The 27817-nt window shown below is 38.1% G+C and overlaps 1 protein-coding gene across 5 annotated transcripts in view; it reads right to left on the bottom strand.

Moving 5' to 3' along the window:
• The window catches only part of DAW1 (dynein assembly factor with WD repeats 1), a 249458-nt gene that overhangs the window by 75559 nt on the left and 146082 nt on the right, over window positions 1-27817 (bottom strand). For 4 of the 5 annotated variants that reach the window (XM_048314895.1, XM_048314893.1, XM_048314892.1 and 1 more), the window contains exon 14: window positions 24872-24943. The gene's annotated coding sequence lies outside the window, so the exon portion shown is untranslated. Of the gene's footprint in view, window positions 1-19034; window positions 19104-24871; window positions 24944-27817 lie in introns of all 5 variants that reach the window. The other variant, XM_048314894.1, reaches the window with a different exon arrangement.

Below are 27817 nucleotides of genomic sequence, written 5' to 3'. Positions count from 1 at the left end.
AAGAACATCTAATTGACCAAACTCCATTCTATAGTTCTCATTACTCCAGCTTTGTTTGTCAGGAAACAGATGCGAGAAAATGAACAACTAGGCAGAACTTTAATCTTCTGCAACACCTATGGAAATTTATGCAAAAGTTAGAACTAGTAGCAGAGACAATTTTTCAGGTAAGTTCATACTAGAAAATTTTGAAAATGTATCTGTGGTGTGAGGAAAGGTTCAGGCGGGAACTGAAATCCTTGGCTTGTACCTTGTATGGAATGTCCCAGAGTTACCAGGAACACTACAAACCCAGACAGTCACAATCCCTTAAGATTTAAAAGTGTTAAATATTTTGCTGGGTAGAATGTACATAAAGAGGTACTGCATTGTCCAGTGTGAAGCCTTCACTTTCCGGTTTAGGGAAGGGATTAAAGCTCTATCAGTTTCCAATCCCTAAGTAAATCTGTACAGGCAGAATAGAGTAAGTCCCATCTTCTTGCTGAGCTATTTTAGCAGGCACAATTAGACATCAGAGGCCTAGCTGCAGTGCATTTCTCTGACAGAGGTAGACATATAAAGGCAGGAATGGAACCAGAATGCAAACTCCTTACGCTGAAGACAGTATGGCAAGTTCTGTTCTCAGATATGCAGAGGAGTTCAGGAGAAGCTCTTCTCCTCCACTTACAGCCTTACTGTGAACAGAATCTGACCACTCCTTTCCAGGGTACTTGTCAAATAACATAAGCAAGACAGAGATGACCTAAATATCTTCTTGCTTTGCACTCTCCACTGCCAGATTTCCTCAGAACAAACTGACTGTTGTATCTGCACTCCATAAAAAATACTAATCTGTGTACAAAAAGCTGTTAAATTGTATTCAGTCACCTCTGATATTTGAAAAGTCTCCTTTGGATCTCAGTATCAAAAATTAGCTTTTTCTGTAATGTTTGTCAATTACACTGGGACTTTCAAGTGGTCTTCTTTGCACAAAGAGGTCCAGGAAGGTTTTTCTTATGCTTAACTGGGATTTCTTGTATTTCAGTTTCAGCCCATTGCTTCTTGTCCTATCTTCAGATACCCCTACAAAGAGTTTGGCTCCATTGCTTTTACACCCTCATTAGACAGTTATACACATTGATTAGACACTCCTCACAAAGCTTCTCTTCTCCAGACTAAACAAGGCAAGTTCTCTCAGCCTTTCCATGTTAGAGAGATGAACCAAGCCCTTACTCATCCTCATGATCCTTCACGAGGCTTGCTTCAGTAGGTCTGTGTCTCTTAGACTGGAAAACCCAGAACTGAACCCAGAATTCCAGATGTGTCTCAGCAGTGCTGAGTGGAAGGACAAGAATCACCCCTTCTAACTGTGGAAATGCTGTTCCTAATGCAGCTCAGCAGGCTGTTATCCTTTGGTGCCACAAGGGCACATTGCTGGCTTGTGATCAACCTCGTGCTCATCTACAGCCTTGGAAACTTTTCTGACGTCTCCGTCCAGCCACTGATACACTGTACATAATACAGGCACATAAACAGATATGGAGAAACAACCCTCAATCCATGCCTTTTCAAGGATGTTAATTAATTGGACAAGAAGCAAAAAACCAGCCACAGATATAATCCCAGGATTACAGCAAATGCTGCCTGGTAACCTAAAAATGTTATCATTTAAAAAAAAAAAAAGGATGTAATCAAGTTGCCACACCAATGAACAGAGCTCCCTCAGGAAGAAAATACTAGATACAAAAGGGTTCTCTACTGCAGCAGGAAGCATCATCACAAAAAACACTGCTTGGAATACAAACAAAGCAAACCCGGAAATTAAATACAAAATTTAAGCCACTGAGACAAAGAAAAGGAATTCTTTCATCTGTTGTTGGAGGCTCAGACACCATGTCCTTGAAGATAAAAGGTACAACAACCTTGTCACAGCTACTTTCTTCAATTCTTTCCATGGCCTGATCCAGTCTGATCATGTACATTTTATGTATATTAGTCTGTGCTTAGACTCTATTTTTAGATTGGATGAACCAGTTTCTTTCCAGTGCTGTAGTTCATCCAGGGATAGTTTATTCCAAGGACTACTCTGTACACAGAGTATGCAAAAGATTCTCTGTCACATTGGACACCCTTTGCCCTATACACTAGTCCCTCAGCATCCCAGCAAGTCCTGCACCATAAAACACTCCTTACCCTCCCCTACAGGCTGTGCTCCAGCCCCTTTAAGTCCCAAGCCTTTCTGCACAAGTTCTGAGGCCACAATGAACTGGAAGGAAAAGACTCCTCTCTCCTGACAGAGGCCAAGCAGGTGCCTGTAATGCTGGGTCATTCCAGCCAACACACAGCATTAGCACATCCTGCATGTTATTAGCAGAAAATAAAAGATACTATGTGTGTGTAAAACTTACCTAGCAGAGGCAGAGAGGCTGAAGGCAGTGAGGAGAAGAGTAAGGACACAGCCCTGCCCCCTACGAGTTCACACTACAGGAGAGAACATTTCAACACTTAACACTGCAGCTTCTGACACCACTTCACTGGAAGTTGAAATATATTTAGAATGTATTTACACTTCAGTGGCTACTGTCACAAGCTCTGCAAGAAAATCAAGAGACAGTGAATCAGTTCATTAACAAAACAAGTGGGGCTAATAAATACCTTGGAGACAGTTCCTTTAGTGGAGAAGGGAAAGAGACACTGGAGTCCTCCCTAGAATGCTGGTGGAACAAGTGTCAAGTGTAAATACATCTTAAAATAGCTGCACTGAGATCACTCTCTAAAGAACTTTTAAGAGAGCACTTTTTTTCTAACTTGGCTGACAAAACCTAAAAGGTAAACAAGACAGGGATGCAGACACATTATTCCAGCACTGGCATGAACAGTGTAGTTCCCTTATGCTATTTGTTTCCTACATTATACTGCGTGGGATTCTCACACGTGATCAGCTTTCAGGTATCTCTGCCACCACTGGAGTTCAAGAGGTCACACACATGACTTAGGAGCACAGTAGCTGTGCTTCAGTAAGGCCATGCAATTAGCAGCTTAAAAGTAAGTAGCTCCTATAGCTGATTTATTAATAAAGATAAAGAAGGTGAATATTTATAACTCTCTTTCTGCTTTGCTGCAGGTAGAAATTGATAACCTTTGAGTAACTGTGAAATTGAGAAGGTAAGTTTTGCAAGGTGCACCTGAGAGAAATCCATTGCAGACTCACAGAATGCTCAATGAAACTTCCAATTATAAAGCAATGAATGAAAAATTCATGTAAATGTATATTGCCAAGGGCATTACAAATCTAAACATGAAGATTAAGATCAAAGTTTATTTCCCTGGGAGAACAGTCACTGAAGCAATCAAGAAATTTTTGCATAAATCCCATTAACTTTCTATAGAAAAACCAAAACACCCAAATATAACTTCCTAACTAAATTATCATCTTGGCTCTTGAACAAATAGGCATTATCACTTAAAAAGAATGACAGGGTAGAAAATAATGTTCAGGAAGCTGTATGAAGCAGCATCATTTTTTAAGCAGCCATCTCTCTTGATTTGAGCCAAATGAATATTTTAAACTATCTTTCTAACAATACATTGATCAAACTTGCCCTCTGAACACAGCAAGGAAAAATTGTCTAAAAGTCAATATTCTTCTGGCAGTATATCTGAGGGGTACATCCTCCAATATCACAACCTGTCCTTCATCTGTGGAAAAGTCTGACTGACTTGGAGTAGCTGAATGAATAACATTATGTCTCATCTAGTATTACTGAAACGTGGTTTAATAAAAGGATGGCATTTCTACAATACTGAACACTGCCTTCCAAAGTTCATTTCTTACTGTTAGAGCTGAGGTTTAGTTAATATGCCTGAACTGATGCTTGACAGCTCAGGCTGGTGGGAGTCAGCATCAGTCCTTTGGTATTCAGTTAATGCCGGTGAACAAGAGACTGCAGCTGACACAGTATATCTACAAAACCTTACTGTTTGCTTCCAGTCCTGTCAATACAATGCAGATGATGATAATCAAGAAATGATTTTCTAAAATGCCTATATAATTTTCATGAAAAAACCCATCAACTTTTAAGGAAACTCCTCTAAGACTTGAAAACCTTCTTTTGAAGCTTTCCACACCTGTTTTTCCCCTCCTTTAAGATGAAGAAAAGAGGTTTGCTTTTACTAAAAAAGGTGATGACTATTTTTGATCTGCTACTTGCATTAACACACTACTCCAAATACCTCTTCTACAAATTACTTATGGCCTTGAGCATGCCATATATCCTTGAACTCTTTGCAAAACTGATTTTACACAAAAAAAATACCTACAGAAATACATGGAAATGGCTCAGTTACACAGACACACACAGAGATATCAGACTGAACTGAACCATCTCTCAGGATGGGAGAACATCAGAAATTGTTCCATGCTGTTTACTGGTACACTCAGCAAGACTTTCCTCAGTAACTCTGCCAGAAGCCTGGGAGCAGAAAAACACTGGTTCCATACTGTACAAGTTAAAACCACAAACTTTGCCAGTGACACTTTATTTCCCATCACAGCAATTCTGCAAACTGCTTTCAAATTAAAGCAATGATGTGTGTTCATTACTCAGATTGTAATGAGCAAAATACAACTTCCTCTAATAATACTGCATTCTACCTTCACCAGTGGAGAATTAACAGGAAAAAAGGAAAAAACATCCTTATTGTAAGGAAATATTGAAATAACTTAAACATTATCTTGTAGAAGAGGCTGGAGAGGTTTAAATAGGCAAGATCATTAGGTACTATTTACCTCCAGGATTTTGAAGGATTTTAGGGAGATGCTAAAAATTTGTTTTCATTTCCACCTGAACTTCAAAGGACGTGAGACGTTAGCCTTTAAAAATAATTAAAAACAAACCCAAAACCCAACAACAACGACCAAAAAGAAAAAAAAAATCAGAAAGAAGAAACACCTTACTGAGAAAATATCCACTCGTGAAAATATCTCAGCCCTTGCAAAAGGTCATTTTCATGGGAGAGAAATGAATACACCAGTTGCTTCCCGTTCTGTCTTCAAAGGCTATTTGGAAAGACTTTCATGTATGTCTGATGAGCAAAGGTGGAATATAGCACCCAAGGCACTAGCAGGGATTTCTAGCTTGCTATTCCTTAGAGGCTTTTTAAAATCAAAGCAGATATTCAACTCGCCGTTTCATTTCTAATATTTTGGACAGAGACTGAAAAAGTTCCAGACTGACAAACTAAGAGGAATTAAGCATTATTGTAGCATGCTCTAATCAGTTTGGGTTATTCACTTTCAAAAAATGTCCCAGGCACAAAGACAAGAACATAACTAGTTGCTCATGCACATAGGACTTTAAAAGCTGCAGGGAGTGGAAGTAGGATGCACAATACAATAAAAGCCCAGAGGCATTCTTTGAACTGCCTCACTGCTCAGTGCTCCTACAGCTCCAGCAACTCTCAGGATGTTCAGCCATAACTGTAGGAGAAAAGGACCAGGAAGAAGAGAAAGGAAAACAAAACCAGTGAACTTTCCTGTTTTCCTGTTCAACTGCTGCTTTTCCAGGCAGTTCAGCAAGTAAGTATCTGGAGAGCAGATTTCAAGTCTGAATTAAATCCTTCTATTGAGTTCAGTTAGATTTTACAAGAGCCAATACGACCCAACCTCTTTAACAGAACTGAAAAAAAAAATTCTGGATCAGAAAATGGCCAGCTTTCTTGACGAAATCATGAAAGGAGATCTGTTGCTTTTCTTCTCAAGATACATCTGGACAGAGCAATTATCATGTCCCAGTTGCGTTATCTCAACAGATATAGAACTCACTAAGGCTTTTTCCTAGCTCTCAGAACTGGGTTTGCTGCTTGAATTAGAACTCAGCAAAATTATGATTTTTATGTCTTAAGTTACCGTCCAATATGAAAACCCCATTGTCTACACAGTAATACCTGTAATATTAGCTCTTAGAGTAGCTGAATTCTGAGTTACAGAATTTCCATACGTCAAAAGTGCTGAAAGAAGGATACAAAATTGTTTCTGTAAACCAAGAACTGTAGACAGTGAGAAACGTTTGGGTCCACCAGTGCCAGACTTCAATAAACAGGAGTGAGTTCAGTGGAGGGCAAACTGGGCTGGAACATTTTCCCTTTGAGGAGAAGCTGAAGGAACCTGGCTTGTCAAACCTGGAGAAGAATAGGCTTCAAGCAGGACTTTGGAGCATCCTTCCAGACAACCTTATCAACAACACACAAGCAGGCTCTTCACAACAGTGCAGGATGGAGGGAGGAAACAGTCATAAATTGAAACAAGAGCATTTCAGACTTAATATAATGGGAGGAAAAGCCTCAAGGACAATCAAACAGTGGAACAGGTTGCCAAGAAAGGCTGGATGGTCTCCATACTTGTTGGTCTTCATGACCAGATTGAATAAATCCATGAGTGATCTGATCTCATAGACATCTTAGCAGGAGGTAGGATAAGAGATCTCCTATGGTCTCTTTCAACCTGAATTACCTTATGATCCTATGATGGCAGTTTCATGTGTCAAGATTAATAGTATTTTGCAAAAAAGAAAAAAAAGAAAAAAGATACATCACTACTTAGGCTGCAGTATATAAAACAAATGAAATAGTATGTAACAGGGCAGAACTGAAAAAACAAATTACGACCTTCTAGAAGGATTAGATAAAGGTTTAATTTAGATGCTAATTCCACCAACTAGCATGTTTATGTTCAAAAGCAGGGCTGTTCCCTCAGCTTATTAGTAGTATATTTGCATGAAAAGGTGATCTATGCTTCTTCACCACTCACTCATCTGCTCTTCCTGATTATGCCTCATTTGAAGCCACAGTCTGCAAATAACTGTTATGCTACAGAGAGATGATGTTGAGTTCAAGTACAGAAAAGTTGCAAGAGAAGAGAGAGTACTTAGAAATTTTTTTTTCCCCATGAACATTTGTTTACCCATAAAAACTTGAAAAGAAAGAGTAAAGGAAAATACAACTGAGAATAAAAAAATCCTGCAGTCAGATAAAAACCTTTCCAGAAGGCAAAAGCAGCTGGACCAACCAACTCCCAAAAGAGAACTTATCAGAAAGATGGAGAAAGACTTTTCACAAAGGTGACAAGGAACACAGCTTTGAAACTGGAAGAGGAAAGATTTAGTTTGGATCTAAGGAAGACTTTTTTTACAATGAGGGTGGTGAGACACTAGAACAGGTTACACACAGAAAATGTGGATGCCTCATCATTGGAAGTGTTCAAAGTCAAGTTAGACAGGGTTCTGAGCAACCTGAAAAGGCGATAGATATCCCTGCTGATGGCAGGGGGGGGGTCAACAAGATGATCTTTAAAGGTCTCTTTCAACCCAAACAAATTTATGATCCAATTAAGAGATGGGATTAGAATAAACCTTGTCTCCCCACACAGAAATGTCTTAGCAAATGCATTTGCTTTGTGCCCATTGTCATGGGTTTACCTAAAGTGAATACTTGCTAAAATGTTTGCTTGCATGACAGAAAATTCTAACCTCAAGGGAAAAACTATTCCTTCTTGGGAGGTATACCCCAGTATTACATTAAACGATGTATTTTGGATAAGAGCAAAATAGCTCTGAACCCTTTGAATCAGCTGGCTGAAGCTGGGACTACTGAGCAAACCAGTCTCTTCCTGATCTGCAAAACTTTTCAGAGCACTCAGAAAGTCTTAGAGTAAGCTTGGCTACCAGTTTTACAAAAAAAGGGTTTCCCTTTTCTTACTGCTCTGTTTATTGCACACTATAAATACTTTAAGAGTACAAAAAAGCAAAAGATTATAGTTTCTTGAATATTATGAAATACAATGATTTTTCTGATCCACATATGATGTCTACATGAACAGTCATAAACTTCTTTGAGAATTAGGGGGTTTTTTTTAATTAGTTTTTTCACTTACTCATTTTTTTATAGAAGTGAATTCCTCCAGAAATATTTTTTCAATACTTTCTGGTGTTTAAAAAAAAAAAAAAAAGAAGTTGAGAATTACATAACAAATAAAGAAGTATTTGCAATGGAGACATAACACCACCACTACTTTCTAGTGATAACATATAAATCCTAAAAGCTTTCAGAAGTTTCTAATCCAGAAATAAAATTGGTATCACCAGTATGAAAAAGGCAATGTCTGTATTGTCTTTCAGAACTATGTCTTCTAGTCCTACAGCATATCCTTCTTTCCAGTTTGCCAAGCATGCTGACCTAGATTTTGAAACAAACAGGATCTAAAAATAGACTATTTGCTAAAATAAGTGTTGCACAGAGACCTCTGCAGTCAGCAACACTCTAAATCTCATAAGAAGGACATTTTGCTGTAAAAACATGGCATTTTTGTGCCAAACTTCAGCTTAATGCATTTCATTTATGAAAAAGTGTTCTCTTTATTTCAGTGTGGTAAAGTGAATAAGGTCCTAAAATACACCAATAATGTTGTGACATTTATATTAAAGATTTACCAGAATATATAAAGTGAAATCTTGGCTCCACTGATATTCATGGAAATGTTGCCATCAACATTGAAAGAGCAAAGTTTCCATTCAAAGAATTAGTTCCCACAGACAGATTCTAGAAGCTGGCCTGAAAAACCAGAACTAACCTTCAGGTCCTATCTTTTCAGAAGTGGGCTCTAATTTCTTCAGCCCCTTTTTTAATAACCACTATCTTTAAAACTTTTGAACATGATTACTTCATTTTTTCCTTTTCTTCAAGTTTGGCCCCTGGGCGCAGTGGAAGCTAGGGCATACCTCAAACATCTTAACACTGAAGTCAACAAAAGCTCTATCAGTTCTTCCTGTGTGATGTTATATTCAGAGCCATGGTCCACACAAGCAGTATCCTTTGAAGAATCAACATCTTAACTCAGAGAAAAACACAGAAGAGGTGATTCTGTTTTCTCAAAAGACTTACTTTCATTTGCAAACCCTTCTCATTTCTTGATCAGAAAACCCTTCTGACAGTAGGGCTTGACATAAGTAGTATTTAAAAGTTCACATCCCCAATTACCCACTTAAATAGTGGGCAACTGTAGCCCAGAGCTGAGCTACAGAACTTTTTGTCTGTTTCTCTTCCAAGGTAAAAGAATGGCTTCTTTCAGTGCCATAGGGAAATTATTATTCCTCCTTCCACTGGCCACTAAACTCTTTATTTTCCAGTGACTTGGAAGCCCATTCAAAAATAATACTAACTGCACAAGAACTTCAGCTTGTACAAATTAATTTGGCTCCACTGAATTTATTGAAGGATCAACAACAGGACCCAGCAGAATACTTGTTCTGGCTGTTTTAGATGTTGCATTTAGTTGAGTATTAATGTGATTATGGCTGATACTTGTTCTTGCTGTTTCTCAGACTCAGTTCCTTGCTGTGAGAAATATCTGATGCACACTAGTGGTTATAAATGAAGGTGTCCACAGTAACAATAGGTGTAATGAAGCCAATATCAGAGGCTGTCTGCTGATTCAACCAGAGAACATCTGACCCCTGCTACCAAATTGGCTTTATCTTATCTTTCTTTTTTTTTTTAACTTCAGTGTCTGCTACATTCAAAGTGACCAAAAAATGTCACAACTCAGCAACAGTGTTTACATCTTCCTGGTTGTATAAGACTAGTTTTTCCCCACATTAAGATAAGGCCTTCTCCCAGGGACTTCAGCGGAGCCAACTGTGTGGCCCATTATAGCTGCGACAGGATCAGCAGGATTTAGCCCAGAATTGTTTCTAACAGATACACAGGACACCAATGCAGTGGGCTGGGCTAAATCGTGCAAGAAAGTCAATCTATGTCAATGCTTTGACCACCATTGCAATTTTACTACAACGTCAAATAGCTGAATAGTTTCACACTAATCCAGCAGTGATTTAAAACAAGAACTTCTTTCTATCAACTTATACTACCCTTCTGGAAAAAGAGTAGCCCAGACTGTAGCCTAGGCAAATCAATGCCAAATTCAAATTGTTTCATACTAGCTGGAGCTTTGACCCAAGAGCTAAATTTCATTTTCAGAAATTTCACATTAAAATGTCACATAAAATATCACACAGCATCCAAAGGGTGCAGTGAAAGAATAAAAGAACTGCACATTCTTTAATCCTTCCATGCATTCATGCATGCACACAGACCCTCTAAGCACAAACAGATGCCTGTAAATGAAGTGACATGCCAGTGAACAACCCAGACTGCGATCAAGGTAGGATCCCAAGTGAGCCTAAATGTGCATGCAGACTGTAGGAAGCTCCCCTCACCAGCACAGAAAAACACAGGAGGAAAAGGGAAAAAGGAAAAGCATTGTCACAATAAGATTAAAAAACCCAACCAACCAAAAAAACCTATGTGGAATTACTCCTTGCTTCACAGTCAATCTTCCTAGTGTGAACCTTCCTAATGTGAATGAAAGCCCTACCTTTCCCAAGAGCACACACATCCAGTTCTTTGCAACTCTTTCTGATTTTCCCGGGTGGAATTACAGACTGTTGTATGTTCAAACATGTGTGGAAGAGCAATGCTGCCAGGGATCTTGCCATCATCAACTCAGCTGCCTGGGAACTTTGTAAGCCTTGCAGAGAGGATATTCCAGGGCCTAGCACCATTCAGAATGGAAGATGATCCAGTAAATTTACACCATGGGAAGGTGGCATCTTTAACCCTTTGCCCAAACGAAAAAGCTGTAATGATGAAAGGTTGAGCCCTAACTTCTGTATGCTGAGATCCTGTTCAGCAGTTTTGGGGATGAATTTTTCTTGAATGTTGACCCTAGGCACTAGTTTGTCCTTTTTTTCAGATTTCCCACATACATTTCAAGTCCTGATGAGACCTATTATGAACAGAGCAGTAAATGGTAGTGCTGGAGATAACAAATGGCTGAAGCCCACCCAGGAAATCCAGGAGGTCCAGAAGGGTAAGAGGAGGACAGCAGTGTCAAGGGGGAAAAGAGTCAGAAGAGGACAAAGGTTCCAACAAGAATGAGGAATAAAGGCAAAATAGGAAGCAGAGATTTTTACTTGTGGAGAGGTACCTCTTGGATACTTTTTGTGTCCCAAGCAGTGATATTTGCTAGGAAACCAAGGGTCTGAGTCTAACCACTCAGAAGAAAGATTTCAATGATTGAATGCTAGCAGCAGGTAGAAATTCAGATTTCACTTATTTTAAACATAAGCTAGTTTTTAAATTATGTGTTCCCTGGGAGAAAACAATTCCACATTCCATTTAGGGACATAATTGCATCAGCTGGTAGTTTCTGAAAGCAGAATCTATTCTTTTTGCCAGTGTCTTCCTTGACAATCTATCATTTTAACCAATGCAATTAGGGTGAGAGAAGATTGAGTATTTTCTGGGTTTAGTTTCAAAACAGCTTCTAAGTAGGTCATGTGAATCACAGTGTCTGCCAAAAGGTCAAGTTAGTGTTATTTAATCAAATGTGTCCAGTGGGGACAGTTTGCAGAAGTCACATACAAACACTTCACCACACATCAGCACATCAATATGCTTTTTCTAAAATATATATCCTTTTTTCAGCCCATGAAAAGAAAACCCTCAAGAAAAAAACATGAATTTTAAAAGAAAAAAAGATTGCCTGTTACATGGTGTTACTGGTCAATTAATAAAGCATCTAAATCCATCCCATATATCTACAAAAGCAAGCCAATCCTGACAAGTGGCTAGAACCAATAAGAAATGAAGCAGCATTGTAACAGATGTTATCAGAGTTGACACATAGTTATTTTAAAGAATCTGTTTTTTTAAATTATAATATAAATACTTTAAGTTTCATATTATGTATATAAAAATCTGAGAGATTAAAAAAAATGAAGATTCAATGAATACAAAAAAAAATCATATTTTTGCATGTTTTTCCCTCATGGACAGCAAAATTAATGCTTTGCAAACATGCTAATTTAAACAAACCATTTATGTGAATGTGTTTCACAAATTATACCTTAAATTATTTACAGTATTATATACCAACTGCTGTACTCATTTATTTTCTATGGGGAAAACTCTCTAAGCACCATCTATATGCATTATGGTTTTTAGTCACATGCAAGTTTTTCTTACCATAATTAATTTGGCATTACAATTACAATGAACATGTAGCTGCATTTGCCAACTCCTCACCTGCTATCAAATTAGCTATTTACCTGAAACAAGCAGAACTGCTGATCCTGGCACTACAAGTAAGTAAATTTTAAACTCACCCTCCTAATGGCAATAACTGCCACACTGCCTCATTTATCTCCTTTAGTTGAAAAACAACAAAAAAAACAATTCCCAAACAAACCCCCCTGCCACTTTCAAGTAACCAGCATAAAGCCACATCCTGGAGTTTGCATTCAAAGTCCTTTTTCCACATCAGTTAAGCTTAAAGTGAAGGAAGGCTGCCACAATCTACCAAAAGCAATGCATTTATTTCTCCTTCATCCCATGGATTTGCTGCAGATATTCCAATAACCAATAGCTAAAACCTTAAAATTAAGGACCTTGTCATTAAGTGTGATCTAAGCAAAGAACTAACAAATATGCTGCAGATGGTAACCACAACATGCATAAAAAAGTAGGAAGTGTGGCAAGTCAGTGGATTATGATCCAGGATGTCTCAACATGACAGACTCATTCTGACATGCCACAAGAATATTCCCCTGCAGAAAGGCTGTTTCCTCTGAAGCAAGGTCAAGCACTAGATATCTCATGGAAGTTAATATACTTGAGTTCTAGGATTTTGACTTTGAGCCAAGTGGCATCTCTGCATGTTTGCTGACTTCCCTCTGTCCTGCAAATCATGGCAACATTGTCCCCATGTTGAGCTCAATAGTCACTCCACCACTGACTTCAATATATGTGTGATTAAATCCCTCAAGCTTTTTTCATAATATATTCTTTACATCAGTGAAAGGATCGATGTGGGGAACACTAATCTAACAACTCTCAGTACAGCCAGCACTTTCTTTTAATAATTAAGAAGCTCAGCATCCAATTCATTGCTGATGGGAGGGCTACTGCTCCGAAAACTATGTACACAATTTCTGCATTCAATTCCATGTATTTCTTCATCACTCATTTAAATTTAAGTTTTCCTGCCTGCAGCTAGAGCACATGTTATATGCATACAAATAGGTGAAATTGCAATTCTATCACATCTGGCAGAAAAACCATATTTGTGAGGATTTTCTGGCCTTCACATCAGCATGAGTTGGCAACTGAGAAAACATATTTAACATTTTCTTTTTATTTACTAAACTGTTTTGATACAGAAATTCTGCAAAAGATCTGACATCAAATTATCATATTTAAACAATAAATTCAGTGAAGATATGAATTTTATTCAGCAGAGCAAAAACATGCTCAAAACACTTTAAAAACAAAGAGCAACAAACAAGTCCCCAGATGAGTCTCAGCACATCCTGCAAACCTGTAACTGCCTCTTGTGTATATCTACGTTTCTGGCAATTCTATTTCAGCTTTAGAGAAAGAACATGAAAAAGTTTAGAAGAACCAAAGTTTAGAAGGCTGTCAGCAGACACAAAGAAACCTTTCTGTATTTACTCTATCAAGAGAATATCAGCAGCAGCGGTTTATATGATCCTCATCATTACATAGCATTAAAAAAAATCCCAGAAACATTTCAGTACCTATCCTTGGAGCAAACAAAAATAAAAAAATCCCTTGTATAACTATATACTACTATCAGAAGAGATATTTCAAGTTAGCGCAATAAAATACTCCCAGGATCAAAGCAGGGATTAAAAAATATTGTAAAAATATTAAACACTGTATTTTTTTTCACAACACTGACCTCCTCCAACTCATAGATGAGTAGAGCCCAGTAGAGACGCACAAAATAGACTGACTGCACCTCTGTGTGCACTGAACTGGAGCACTGACTGTGAACTTACATTGCTCAGTACACACGCACAAAGTGTCACAGCCCCTGCCACTCTATAACCACATCTTTTTAAGATTTCCAGTTGACTGAGTGAGTAGGTTTACACCTATTTTCTCCACTCCCTTCCCTACACACACCTAAATCCACACATTTCAGCAGGCTATGGTTCTCTGTCCTACAAATTGTGACTACTGGGATATTTGTTTTACTTCATCTTTGCACATGAGGGAGGGGGCAGGCAATAAACTTAGGCATTAATCCTTCTTCTGACTGAAAATGAAGTTTTGTCTCATTGATATCATTGGCTTCATGCTGTGCAGTTCACAGGTTTCTTCATATCTGGGCAACTGGTATGAACTCCCACAGGCAAATAGATCAGGCCCAATTCAACAGGACAGAACAGATTTTAACAGTAGTGCAGAGAAGTTTCAAGAAAGATTTAAAAGAATGATATGTAAGTAAGAGTGACTAGTACTTAAAAGTTTTATCAAGAGACTAACACTGACATGTGTGAAGTCTTCCCTGCATAGCAATTTTCATATGTCAGGACACCACTCAGGACAATTTTAGCAATAAAACGAAATCTCAAGAGGGATGTTGGGATTTTTCCCCTAGATAGGCAACACAATTTACATAAGCAGTAAACAGCATTCTTGACTGTTTTCAAGACTGTTCTCAGGATATTTGTTCAGCTTTTAAGCAGTTCAGACTACTAAGGAAGTCTCAGTTTTGATTTTGGGGTATTTAGGATTTTTTTGTGTATATAAATAAATATATATATTATTCTATAAAGCTGTCTTGATTTTACAGTTACTCTAGCCCATACCTTATCTTAAAACCACAAATATTTGTATGTAAGCCAGTGACATTTGTCTTGTGTTTATTACTCAATACAGCTGGCAATGGCTGCATGAGTAGAAAGTAAAATGGAACAATATTTTCATCAGCTACACAGCAACAAACATAAAACCCACAGATGATTCCTCAGAGCTTTCTTCAATGGGAAAACTCCAGGAGTTTCTTTGACCACTTGAGGCAGAGAGATTACAGATCATTTTCAAGTGTGTAGACTTGACCTTTGTGCTTCTTCTATTAATTTACATCATGACTTAAGACTGCTTATTTAGCCTCACGAGATGGAGCATTTTGGTATTCAGGTTCTGTGATGCTTCTGTTCTCAAGACTGGAGAACTAAAACCCACTCATACACTGAAAAACTAATTAAGAAACACAAGAAACCTAAACACTCCATTTCGCAAATGGAACTTTTTCTGAAACTCTTCTGGATTACTGCCCTGGCATTATACATTAATTTATTTCATTAGAAGCTTTGAAATATCATAATGGGTGGAACTACAGAAGTGAACAGCTACCATAGAGGCAACATAGAGCAGTCTGCAGAACCTGGCAAAATCAGACTGTAATTTGCAATACTGATAGCTGCAATAATTAAATAAATGCACGGGGTTTCCTTAATACTGTGTACAAGTGTATTTGATTCTGTTCTCAACAGTTCTGCTGTACATTTGATCTAAGTCAATAAATCCAGAAAAATAGGAAATTTTGAAGCATGGACTCATTTAAATTTTTTTTTCAAAATTACCTTATCTTAAAGTTGTTATAACTCCCCATGATTTTACATTTATTTAGGGCTTTACACAGACTACAGATAATTAATTCCATTTTTTTCAGGAAGAAAATCTTTGGTCTCAAGCACTACATTCCAGAAAAGTCTGATATGAAAAACACTGTAATTATTAGAGTCTGAGGTGAGTTTCTGAAATAACCAGGTTTTTGCATACCTAAGTAAATCTTTCATTTCTTTAGCAACATCCACACGTCACTCTGCCTTGCAGAATTATTGCATAATTTATAATGTTATGAACTTTGTAGGTAATTGTTTCCCACTCAATTGATGATGTGTTCTGGAGGGTTGACTGTTCCACTGATACAAAAAATTATTTCCTCTTCATGGTTATCAATGAGTGCCAGGTCAAATAGACAGAAAACTGCCAGTCATCTATCTTGTTTGAATATTGAGAAAAGTGAACTTGGGGGTTTTGGTGATGGGAATTTTGTTTGTTTCTTTGCTTATTTGATTTTTCTTAATACCAAACACCTACAACATGTTATTTCTTTGAACAGAGTCACTTCTGGAAATCTTTGAAAAACATTTTTGAAGAAGGAATTACAACAGTTTGTTTTTCAGAAGAGTCAAATGGCAAAAGCTCAGGAATATCTGTTTAGGCAATCCAAGAATTTATCACCTTTCAAGTATATTTTACTTCTTATTTTTCAAATACATAAACAGTTTTCCATTAGCTTTTGTTCTACAAAGCAGGTTGAGAGACATTTGACAGGATGCTCTTTTGCCATCACAGACGTAATTAAAACCACAAAAATAGAAGCAATTTTTGCAAGCAAATTGCAGTTTCCTATCAAAACCAAGACAAACAACACTGCATTTGCAGAGCTTTATCATCCATCACACATAAGCAAGGGAGGATAACAGAGTAAACACCATACTTTTTATACAGAAGTGCATCCTACCATGAAAAACTGAAAACAAGAATGCCTTCAAAGTACAGTACATCCTTTGTCAGCACAACAATAAAAATGAACAGCAACAACTTGATGCTAGATCTGGCAATGGGGTAGGATGATGTGCTGTTTGCATTGAAAAAGTTGTAGCACTCTCTGTTCAAGGCATATTATTAGGAACACTAAGCTTTCAATAAGGCCAACGAAGAACTCCACAGTATAACTAGTAAGTGTTAGGCTCCAAAAAATGCTCATACAGTGAAAACGCTTGTGGAGTTACTGAAGAATAACAGCACATTTTGATGTATTTTTCCTTACAGCTTCTCTGTAGGCACAGAAAGGCTGTTACATCTGTTTCTAAGAAACTAGAAACAGAATGGGCAACAAGGTGGGTGACTAAGGGTCTGACATGCAAAACTGGAGAGGTATCTAAAGGCTGCTAAAAGATCTAAGCAGTTCAGATACCTTTTAACCATTTAAATTATAGGAGTAGAGCAGTATTTAGAAGATATATATTTAAGTGTTCATTGTTTTTTTTCTCCTTTTTAAGGTAATTTTTTCTGAATTTTTCTTTTACATGACTAAGGGAAGTTTTAAAAGCCTCTGTTGCTGAGCTTTGTCTGCCTGGATGATCCATCTATTACTGAGGAAATAATATCCTGTGATAGTCCTGAACTCTTCTGATGTCTGCCAGGTTGCAGGCAGGGTGTGGTTCTGCAGTTAAAATAGATGGGATGGATATTCAGAGGGTCTGTGCGACTGACATTTTCCAAGAACACAAGAGCTCTGCACATATGGGTGCACCTGTGGTGTAGCAGACAGGACAAAGAGCAGGTGAGGAGTAAAACATGCAAACCTGCTTGTTTTCCTCGAAATTTTCAGATGCAGCAGAGCACACAGAAGGTGCACAGAGCACACTGTTACTGCCACAGTGATTTCGATCGGTGAGCTCCACTGCATTTAGAACAGATTCCATGACCCTCAGCACTGAAATCCTTCTCTATATCAAGCTAAGCTATTTAGGGCTGGCAGCAGAAATGGCATTTCATCCTCTGTGCTCCCTTTCCTTTCTGTAAGGGCTCTGAGCCAAGCTAACTAATCTAACTACCACGGCACAGAGGAGATGAGCACCAGCACACAGATTGCAAATCAGATCACAGAATCGTAGAATATGTTGAGTTGGAAGGGACTCATCAGGGTCATCAAGTCCAACTCCTGGCCCTGCACAGGACACCCTAAGAGTCACACCATGTGCCTCAGAGCATTGTCCAAACACTTCTTGAATTCTGTCAGGCTGGTCCTGTGAGCATTTCCCTGGGGAGTCTGTTCGGTGCCCAACCACTCTCTGGGTGAAAAACTGCTATGGTACTGCGTGCCCTTGAAAACAAACAAACTCTACTGTTTGGTTTGGAGAATACAGCATACACTAAAGACAGGCAGGAAATTCAGGTAAGATCTGTGAAGGAATACAGGCACGAATTTGCTGAAAATTGCTCTCTGGCCATTCACGGGACACATTAGGAGAGCTGGCAGTTCCTGAGGGAGGTATGGGAGGGCTGTAAAGAGAGCACCTCAGACAAGAGCAGCTAAATCACAGTATTCAGGACTTGGATTCAGCTGAACCATGGTATTTAACATATGAGGATGCCTACTATCTTTTTAAATTAGAGTCCTAGATTTTGCAATGGGTGCAGAACCACGTCTGCATGCAGTTGATGGAGCAAACCTTCTCCAGGTATCAATGCTAACAAAGTTAGCCTCCCAAATTTCAAAAAGAAAGATCTTTCTAAACGTAAAGAAAAAAGGAAAAGGCCTATTTGACCAAGAAGCATATCACTGTTCTGGCTAAATCTGCACTACTCAGATAAGGGAGTTGCATTTCAGTAGCCACATGTTTAAATAGAGTTGAGGATTTCCACAGTGTAAGGCATATCAGTGCTAATAACTTGGCACAAGTCAGCATCTGTTATCAGAAAAAACAGCCCATTTACTTCCATTCCATAAGTTTGGTTTCAATATGCCTCACCTAAATTACATGCAAGACAAATTTGCACCAAAATGATACAAAAATGCCAGTCTATGCAGAGGAGCATTAATAGCAGTGATAGACACAGCACCACAGAAATCAAGGTAAAATATATCCATTTCACTTAGGGATCCAAACCACTGAAAAAAATCAGCACTAAAAGAACTGCCTATAAGCCCCTCCAACTATCCTCCTTAGTGGATTTCACTCAAAGGGATAAAAAAGATTTCTCAGTTTCAAACTGTTACCTCCTGAGTTACTAGTCAGAATAACACTCCAAACCAAGGAAAAATAGCATCCTGATGTTTCAAGCACTCACCTGAAAGACAGGATTCTAAACTGTATCTCTGACACTGTCACCCATCTTAATCCTTGGTCATTATTAAGCAACTACAATTCAGCACTCTATGGTTTGTGTGTATATATATTTGTGTGTGTATATATGCATTTGTTCATCAGTCTCAAAGTCTGCAAATACCTTCCAAAAACAGTATGTTTGATTTTAAACTGCAACATACATTTCTCTCTTTACTCCCAATTTCAGCTCACAGTTATAAAATAGGAGTACTAATCCCTTCTTACCAGTTTCAGGGTTGTGGAGGTTAATTTATTAATGCCCATGAGACTGTCTGAGGTAGCCAAATCGAAAGCCTGGGTAAATGCAAACACATTAGATCAGCAGGAATGCTTTAACTAAACTACAGCCCCAATACATTACTCAATAAAGCAAATCAAAACACTGTTTTAGTGGGAAACCACTACAACAGCCAAAGAATATTTATAGAAGTTTTACAGAAAAAAAAAAGTATCAGCATTTACCTGTGCATATACAATGATAACTATTTTCTTAATAACTTTGTATTCATTTTGCTGAATATCTTTGTTCCATTTTAAAGTCACTCCCTCCTAGCTAGGCCTACTTAAAATAACTGAGAAAACCAAGTTTACTTCTCAGTATTCACCACAAAGTTTACTGCAATTTACAATGCAATTAAGGGCTTTTGTTTAGAAGAGCCAACTCTGATTTTGAAGGTATGGTCAGGGTGTTCACAAATACAGAAAGGTTACTGTAATACCTGTCTGCATTAAAGTATAGGAAAAGGACAGAAAAGATTTAGACTCATTTAAATTAATGATTGGTATGTAGCTAGATGTATCACAATATCTCAAACACATGGCAAAAGTAAAAAAATACTAATAGGAATGTTCTCTACTCCAATGCTCTTTGATTAAACAGATAAACATATGATAGGAAAAAGGCTGTAGGTATAGAAATGATACAGTGAAATACCCAGGGTTTTTAAAAAAAATATTTATCTTACGGAGTACTTGTGATAAATCTTCTTGACAATACAAATTCAGTGTTAGCTCATTGTTACATATAAAGTCAGCTGTGCTGTGGACAGAATTAATTCTTACCCTTCCCTCAATATAGTTTAAATCTGCTGGTGTTTGACTGAGTTAAATACCAACAGTAACTGAGCCTTGCCCTTCCACACACAAGTTTTGAGTGCGCTACCTGAGGCACAGAGACGTGTTGTAACTGATCTGGGACCTCCAGCAACCACAGAGACTCTCACAAGTCCCTTGTCCTGGTCTCAGCTCTGTGCTGAAGCCCCCAGCCGATGTGCAGTGACTGGGGAGCTCTGGTGAGCAGGGTGAGGCTGGAGCAGTGCCCAGAGGCAGAGCCTGGGGTTAAGCTCTGGTCCAGCCATGGGCCCAGGGTAGCAGTGGGCACAGCCAGCCATATCTTGCTTCCAAGTTGCCTGCAAGGAGCTCTGCTCTACACTAGAGCCACTTCTTATTCTTATTTGTGTATGTAAAAATCTCTGTGAGCCTCACTCTAAAAAAACGTTTATAGAACTAATTAAGTGGAAACTGCTACTGACCTTTTAATACTAATTATTTCTGACAGTGTTCTAGAATAATTAAAACAGGAAGAGTGGAGCTCTTAAAGAAAACAGCTGTAGTGTGCTGAAATGCTATACCTTCCACAGCTGCCTCTCCTGCCCCGCAAGGACTTTTTCAGCCACAAATGCCTGTACAGAGCAAAGTCACCACACTGGTCTCTATTCCTGCCTCCTCAGTGCTCGGCCCAGGAAACAAATGCAAAATGCCCCTTTGTTCTGCTAACAGCTTTACTGACTACAAGGAAAACTGAGTTTAGGCTGACTCGAACCAGGGACTGGCTGATCTTGCAAGATGGACATTAGAGAATCAGATTTACTCTGTACTTCAGAAAAAAAGCAATTCCAGCAGCATCTCTGCCCCCACCAACCAAAGCATCCAGTCCATAGTACAGCCACATCAAGGAAACTAGCTCTAAAGCAGAGAAACTGAACAAAGCAGTAAACCCTCACATTTTTAATGATGTACAGCAATTACACAGGAACCAAAATTTCTTTATGTCAGTAGATTGAGTAAAAGCCAAAAGGACCACTTATTCATTACTACTTTGCAGTCATTTCATACTTTGTTGAACAACTTAAAAGCCTTGAGAGAACAAACAACTGGCAGTTTTGCTTTGAAAGGTTAAGCCCAAAAGGGAATTGGAGCCTGAGGCAATAACTTTACTTTCTGAAAAATATACATTCTGTGGATTGTAATTAGAGCTGTGGAAATAACTGTTTTGTCAGCCCATAGGCCAAAAGAAAAAAGGGGAAAATAATTCATTCAAGGTCAGCAACACTGCCTCTCTGTACAATCATGACAGAGCAGAAATGTCCCCAGTCAGGAATAAAAGCGCCATTCGCATGGGTGGTCACTCGTAGACCTAGGTAGGATTTGTTATCTAGTCCATCACGTTCTTTTTGCTCAGAAAACACCCAGGTTCCTGAGAAGGCCATGACTAAAACACTTTAAAATGTGTGTATGATTGTTTTCCACTTCATTATTCATTTGCTCTCTTCTGACTTCTCCCACCTTTCCCCTTACAACAGCAGCTGCTCCCCAGTCTACTGTTTAGGTTTCTTGCTCCTCACTTTTTAAATCAGTATAGATTTCAGCTCAAAAAATGGGCTGAGATGCACACTGCTCATTGATCTGAATATCTGCAAGGACTAATAACTCCCACAGCATGGGATGATGCAAGCATGGGATAAGATGACCATCACAATCAAATTATTTTGACTTTAGGTTTCTTATTTTGCTCCTCCTTCTTGCTGTTAATGCAGCAAATTTATTTGATTTTGTTATTTTTATTAGAAGCAAAGATCCATCTCAAATTTCCTCTGGTTTTCAATATTTGTGTCATTAAATTTTTCTCCCATTCTTCAATTCTACTGCTTAAATGCCAGTATAATCCAAAGCCTGCCACTGGATGGAAAGAATGTTTAAGAAAAGATACAAAAACTATGGGCTTATATGAGCACTGTCAACAACTGTGAACCCTTATTGTGACTCTACCTTTATCCAAATAGCTGTTCCTGGAAGCATCCTTGAAACCCTGTTTGTAAATACTGCATTAGGGCTTCTAAAATATGTGAAGAGGTTTTGGTTAGTCCATGACATGAACTTTCATTCTTTATTCCTCCACTAGGGCACTATACAGATGTAACTCATTCTTTATACTTGTTTTTTGAATGAGAGAGGATGTTCTTCCAAAAAGACTTAATCTGATCGTTATTTGAGCAGGATGAGAGGAGAAGTGAAGAGCTGTATAAATCTTAGTGAGAAGCCTGGTCCCGATACAGAGACCGAATTTGTTCAACTACAGAAAAAAAATTGGTAAAAGTTTGGTCTGTGGAGCACCACATGTAAAACAATTTCATATACAGATTTTAATTTTGAAACTCACAAAATTTTGGTTCCTTCTCAAGTTTCAACCTGTTCTGCTGCTGCTGGGTTTTTTTAATCCACAGCCTGTAAAGTCAAGTGCCAAATCTATACAGTGCCATGTCCTCAGACACCATTAGTATTTCAGCCTCCAGCACTCCTAAGGTTATATGGTTTCCTCTGCAAAAAAAGTTACAGCTCCTGTAAGCAGCTACTTGTTGGTAGAGGAAAAAAACCAAAAAAGTATCAGTTATTTAGGAGAGTCACTGTTTACCAAGGAGACAGCTGCTCAGCAAAGTTGAAGATGTTTGACACCATCATGGAGACAATCATCAAAGAACAGAAGTTTTAAACACACTTCCCAGTGTGGTAAGTAATCTGTGGATATTTGATCCAGCTTTTATAGAAAATACTGCACAAGATACGCTTTTACTCTTGTTATATAGAATACTGAACAGCATTCAAAAAGTTTTTCACACTGCTAACCTACAGGGCAATGCAATGTGAAACAAACATGTTTTGTTCCAAATTCCTGATCTATGTTATCCCCAAATGCTGAAAAGAAAATCAAGGGTACCAAGAAATATTTTCCTCATTGTTAAATATTCTCTTTATACACTAACAACTATTTACTTACTAAGGTGAGAAAATATCCCTGCTCTCCAAATGGCATTACATTTGTTCATAGGTTAGAAATTAAATAATAAATGTGGTTTAACTGTCATTTGGTTTACATAAACATAAGTACTTATGAGTGAAAAGCAGTGCACCTTTATTGTAATTATAACACTCTTAAGTGTATAATTAAAAGGAAATACAGCAATCATTCTCTTGTTTCTACACAAAAATCAATAAACATAAGAATAAAGAAAGATTTTCATAGGATCACTACATGAATTGCAGCACTCTACTTTCTTTGCAACTGATATATTTCTATGACATACTTTATTAAAATTTGTATGTGTGCTTATTTGTATTTAAAATTCTGTTCCAAAGTAACTTCAAGATGGATGCCCATGGCAGCAAGCTCCTTTAGCTTTGAAAAAACAGTAGAATAAGGAGTTTGGGATTAATTTTTATCCAGTATTTGAGTACAGAGACTTTGTACATCCAAGTTACGCCCTTAATCCTAGCAGGCATTTTGAGGAACACATACTCTTGCAACAACTCATTTGATCTGATGAATTTTATTCTCTTCAGAAAAAAATTGCCACATATCTGTGCCACATGAAAGCTGGAAAGTGCTGCAGGGTTACCTCATAATAACAAGCAGCAATGAAACCCTGTAGTTTCATCCTAAAAACTTCTAAATATATCTAAAGAGTAAAAGATGACAAAACACATAAAATGCTATGCTGGAATGGCACAGCATCAGGTGTGAGTTGGCAGGGACAAGACCAAAACACCAACACAGGCACAAGGGCATCATGGCAGCCTAGTAAAGCAGCTGTGATTCAGTAAGGCCTGCATAAATTCCTAATAAATAATTGATTTAAAAATAATTAAACAAACACAACTGTTTCAAAAATGAGAATTATACTTTGATGAGAAAAGTAATGTGATATTACATGTTCACCTAGCTGAACTCACTATATTTTCCTTTACCTTAAAAACCTTAAACTAAGTAAGAAAAGTCTTCCTAAATGAATAAAATCTACTCTAGGCACATTCAGAAGAAATCCCCTTCATTAAATTCAGCTTCTTCACATCTATGACAAAGCTGAAAGCCACTATATCTTTCACTGTTTTTTTGTGTAGCAGAAGTAAAACTAAATTTTGAGCCAGACGAAGATTTTTGAAGTTCAGATCTGTGATTCAGACCTATCTCCTATTACATGCTCACAAGTAAGTACCATCATATGAAGAGGAAAACAGCAAGAATTATAAAGCAATGGGATTTCCTTCATTAATCTTTGAGAGCACTGAGGCAAGAACAATTCCACCCTGCAGTGCCTCAGACAAATTGTCTAAACTTGTGAGATTAGTGCTGGTTGCAACATCTTCCTGTTAATAATTTTCTGGATTTCTATCTGTATTAATACTTCCAGTGAAATTAATTAAAAGAGTTAGAAATTTATTAAAAGATTATATAACCAAATTAAAGACTATCAATTAATAATTAACTAATTCATCATTAGCCTGAACTAGTTGCATTTACAATATTATTTTAGTAGATTGACTTCACTTTTGAAAAAACCAATCATATTGTCAAGAAATTTCACAAAATTACTGAACAGAAGCACTCTATTATGGCAGCAGCCTCATTAATTCACTCTAGGGACAAAGAGTTTTAATTCACTTTAACAGAACAATAATCACAGTTGAAGCATATGTGTATATAAAAATTCTTAGTAGCAAGACCTTAGCTTTGTATTTTTACCTCAGGTTCTGCCTGGTAAATGATGAAAGATGATTTGTACAAGCTGTTCGCTATTGGAATAGTTAACAACCATTTTTCTTCAACTTTTATTTGCTGACACCCAATTTTAAGCACAAAAAATATGACAGTTTGCCTAAAACATGATCCTGAAAACATACACACAATTACTTGAGTCCTTGGATATTGAAGAAGTGGTTTGTAAGCATGGGTTTAACATTAAAGCAGACCTACAATGTTGCATAAGACTTAAACAGTGATGACTTACCTTATTTAGGCCTGAGTTTCACTTCTGCTTTGTCTTGACTGAAATGTGGAGCAAAAGGAGCTTCAAGGGCACCTGCAACACCCATTTAACAAATTCAGTAAGCAGAGAATTAACATGGTCCTTGAATTTTCAAATTATTTGCTGAATTGTGATCTGATTATTACATTTTGCAGGAGTTCAAACTTACCTACATAATATATGGCATCAAATTCTGCTCTTACCACAAGAGCCAGACGGAACAACTTTTTTTCTCTCAGACATGAGGACATGCAGTAATTTGCTAGAAGCAGCAGGATTGGGCAACAAATAGTTCTCTCTGGGCATGAGCTGGGATGAAGGGGGTCAACAGCACTAGGTTGCTTTGAGCCCACTCAGAAGTTCTTTATTTGGCAGCAGAACTGGTTTCTCCTGCCTCAAGGATGCTCTGCAGAACAAGATCTCATGGGGAGTAGAGGGAGGCTTGGGAAGATCAGCAGTGCTCCAGGGAGCAAATAATGCTTCTGGGATATAAGAGAGAGTACCAGGGGTAGAAAGCATCTCTTGCCTTGTTCCTTTCCCTTCCCAAGGCTGACCTCTCTACTGCCATGTATGTTGTTCCTCTTTTTTGAATGAATAAAACATCTACTGCTACATCCAAGGTCTGGTTCCCACAAAGAATTTATCCTATTTCTTTCCCTCCTGTCTTCTGTGCCTCCTTACATATGCCATTTCTCCTATGCCTGTCTTCCTAACTGTATGAATTAGAGAACAGATTAGGGTCTAGAAGCAGTGAAGTTTGTACCATATACCATATCTGCTCTTCTTGCACCACTCTGTTAGATTTAAGGCAAGGGCTCTTACACTATCACCCCTTTCCTGTTCACAGAGCAGCAGACTAGCAGCGCACCAGCAAACACAACACTGCTTAAATTGGGTAAGTACCTACCTCCTGCTACTATACTCAAAAATAGTTCTGATTCTACCTGGAGCTTGTCTTTAACATATTTTTAACAGCAGAGCTCTTCAAACAGACAAGTACTACACACTCTGGGTGCATGTGTCAAGAGATGAATGGAACAGTGGTTTCCTACGTACAGATGTATTAATAATTTTTGCTTCCAAAGCAGACAAAAAAAAAATTATAATGGCCTCTCCCTCAAAGCACCTCAGGACAGAAAGATTTCTAGAAGTTGTGTAAGTTCTTCTTTCAAATTGAACAGTTTGGCCTTCAGAGAGAACATCAGACCAGATACCTTTTCTGTAGCTATGCTTGTATGAAGGTAAACCAGTCATAATTATTCCCTGCAACACTGGTGGGCTTTTATCTGCCTTTCTCTTATTCTACTGTAATTGGTTGCTGTTTGGATGCTCAGTTTTTTTTCAAGAAACAAAAAAGTAGATCCAAGTTGAAAACCATATCCCTCCCTTCACCTCAGGGACTACTCAGAATGTTGGTTAGAGGAGGGTTTACTGTGCATGCTCATTATTTCTATATAATGATTACCTTCTTCTGCCAGGGCTATCTACAGCTACAGTTTAATTTAATTAGCTAATTAAACCCAGGTTGCCCCAAATCCTGCAAATCTCCTGCAAACCAGAAGTTCAGGAAGCTGAGTTACCTGATTTGACTCTGCAGTGATCATATGAGAAAGCACAGGCTTAATTAACAGTGGAATAATCATTTGGTTCTATCCATGTTCATTAACAGTCTCAGTCTGTCTGTTAGGGACATCAGGTAGCACATTGTAAGACCCACAATATTCTTGTACCTCATCAGGAAAAAAGAGAAGTAAAAGCAAAATCCAAGACAATCCACCCACATAGGTTCTTTTTAGTATTTTCCCCAAACAGCAAACGCTGTGTTAGTTGAAAGGATGAATGTATGTGACAGAAAACTCTGCTAACATTGCAGAGAAGCAAAATGAGTCTGAAAAAAAATGGTACCAATTAACACCACTTTGTCAGTCTCTTACAGCAGGTGTGGTACTAGATGCCAACACAGCCTGAACACCGCACCTGCTTAGGTCTAATTAATACCATTAAGGGATTAGTGTTTAGCTCACACACACAAATACACACAAAACATGGATCCCTGTGATGTGCTTTAACTTGAGGACTTTAGTGTAAGTTTTCAATCTCATTTTATGGACAATAAAGGCTGAAAAGAATGTAGATGGGCTGGTTTCAGCACCTGAAACCGCTTTTCCTAGAAGAGATCACTTGACTTCCTGCCAGTTGCAGTGCTGCCATCAGTACGCTAAATGTACCATGTGTCTTCTTAAAATAGAAGCAGCCTCTGCAGCCCTGGCCCAGCAGGCAGCATCTCGGTTGTTCTGAGCTGATTCATCTGATCAGGTGTCAGAAGCTGAATATCAGACCTAAGCTTCTTCCCCAGCTAATTGGGATGACAGCACTGCTCATTCCCTTGGCCATAACAAATGAGCAGCAGTGGAGGAAACATGATTCAGGCCACCACAACACACCAGGTCCAAAGCGTGGGAATTGTCTTTATAACTGGAGATGACCAAGTCCTACTAAGGAGCAGAACAATTCCCAGGAAATACATATATATTTTTTCAGTATCAGAAAGCCAGATTCATAGTACATTATGTAAGAACCACTTACAACCCATTTCTTTCTCCCTTATCCCCTGGGTGATTTATAAGTCAGAATATGACAAAGCTAATGGCCAAAATACACAGAAAAAGTCATGCACAAGGTTCCTGCCACAGTCATGTGGGAGCAAAAGCCTTGTGTTTAAAATAAGGGATAGCCTCTCTGCTGGAGAGAAGAGTAATATTCAAGAAAACTGCATTTCAGCTCATGTAATTGACCTAGTGGCAGCAGAAAGGCAAGACAAAAATATGGGTGAAAGAGAAAAAAAGCAAGGGAATCAATGGCATGTATTCTTTGACTACCTACTCTTTTGTGATTAAGAAAAATAAATAGGAATATACTGATGCCCTA

The sequence above is a fragment of the Corvus hawaiiensis genome, chromosome 10 (genome assembly GCF_020740725.1).
Source record: "Corvus hawaiiensis isolate bCorHaw1 chromosome 10, bCorHaw1.pri.cur, whole genome shotgun sequence".
NCBI lineage: Eukaryota > Metazoa > Chordata > Aves > Passeriformes > Corvidae > Corvus > Corvus hawaiiensis.
This window is presented reverse-complemented; position numbering and strand designations above follow the sequence as displayed.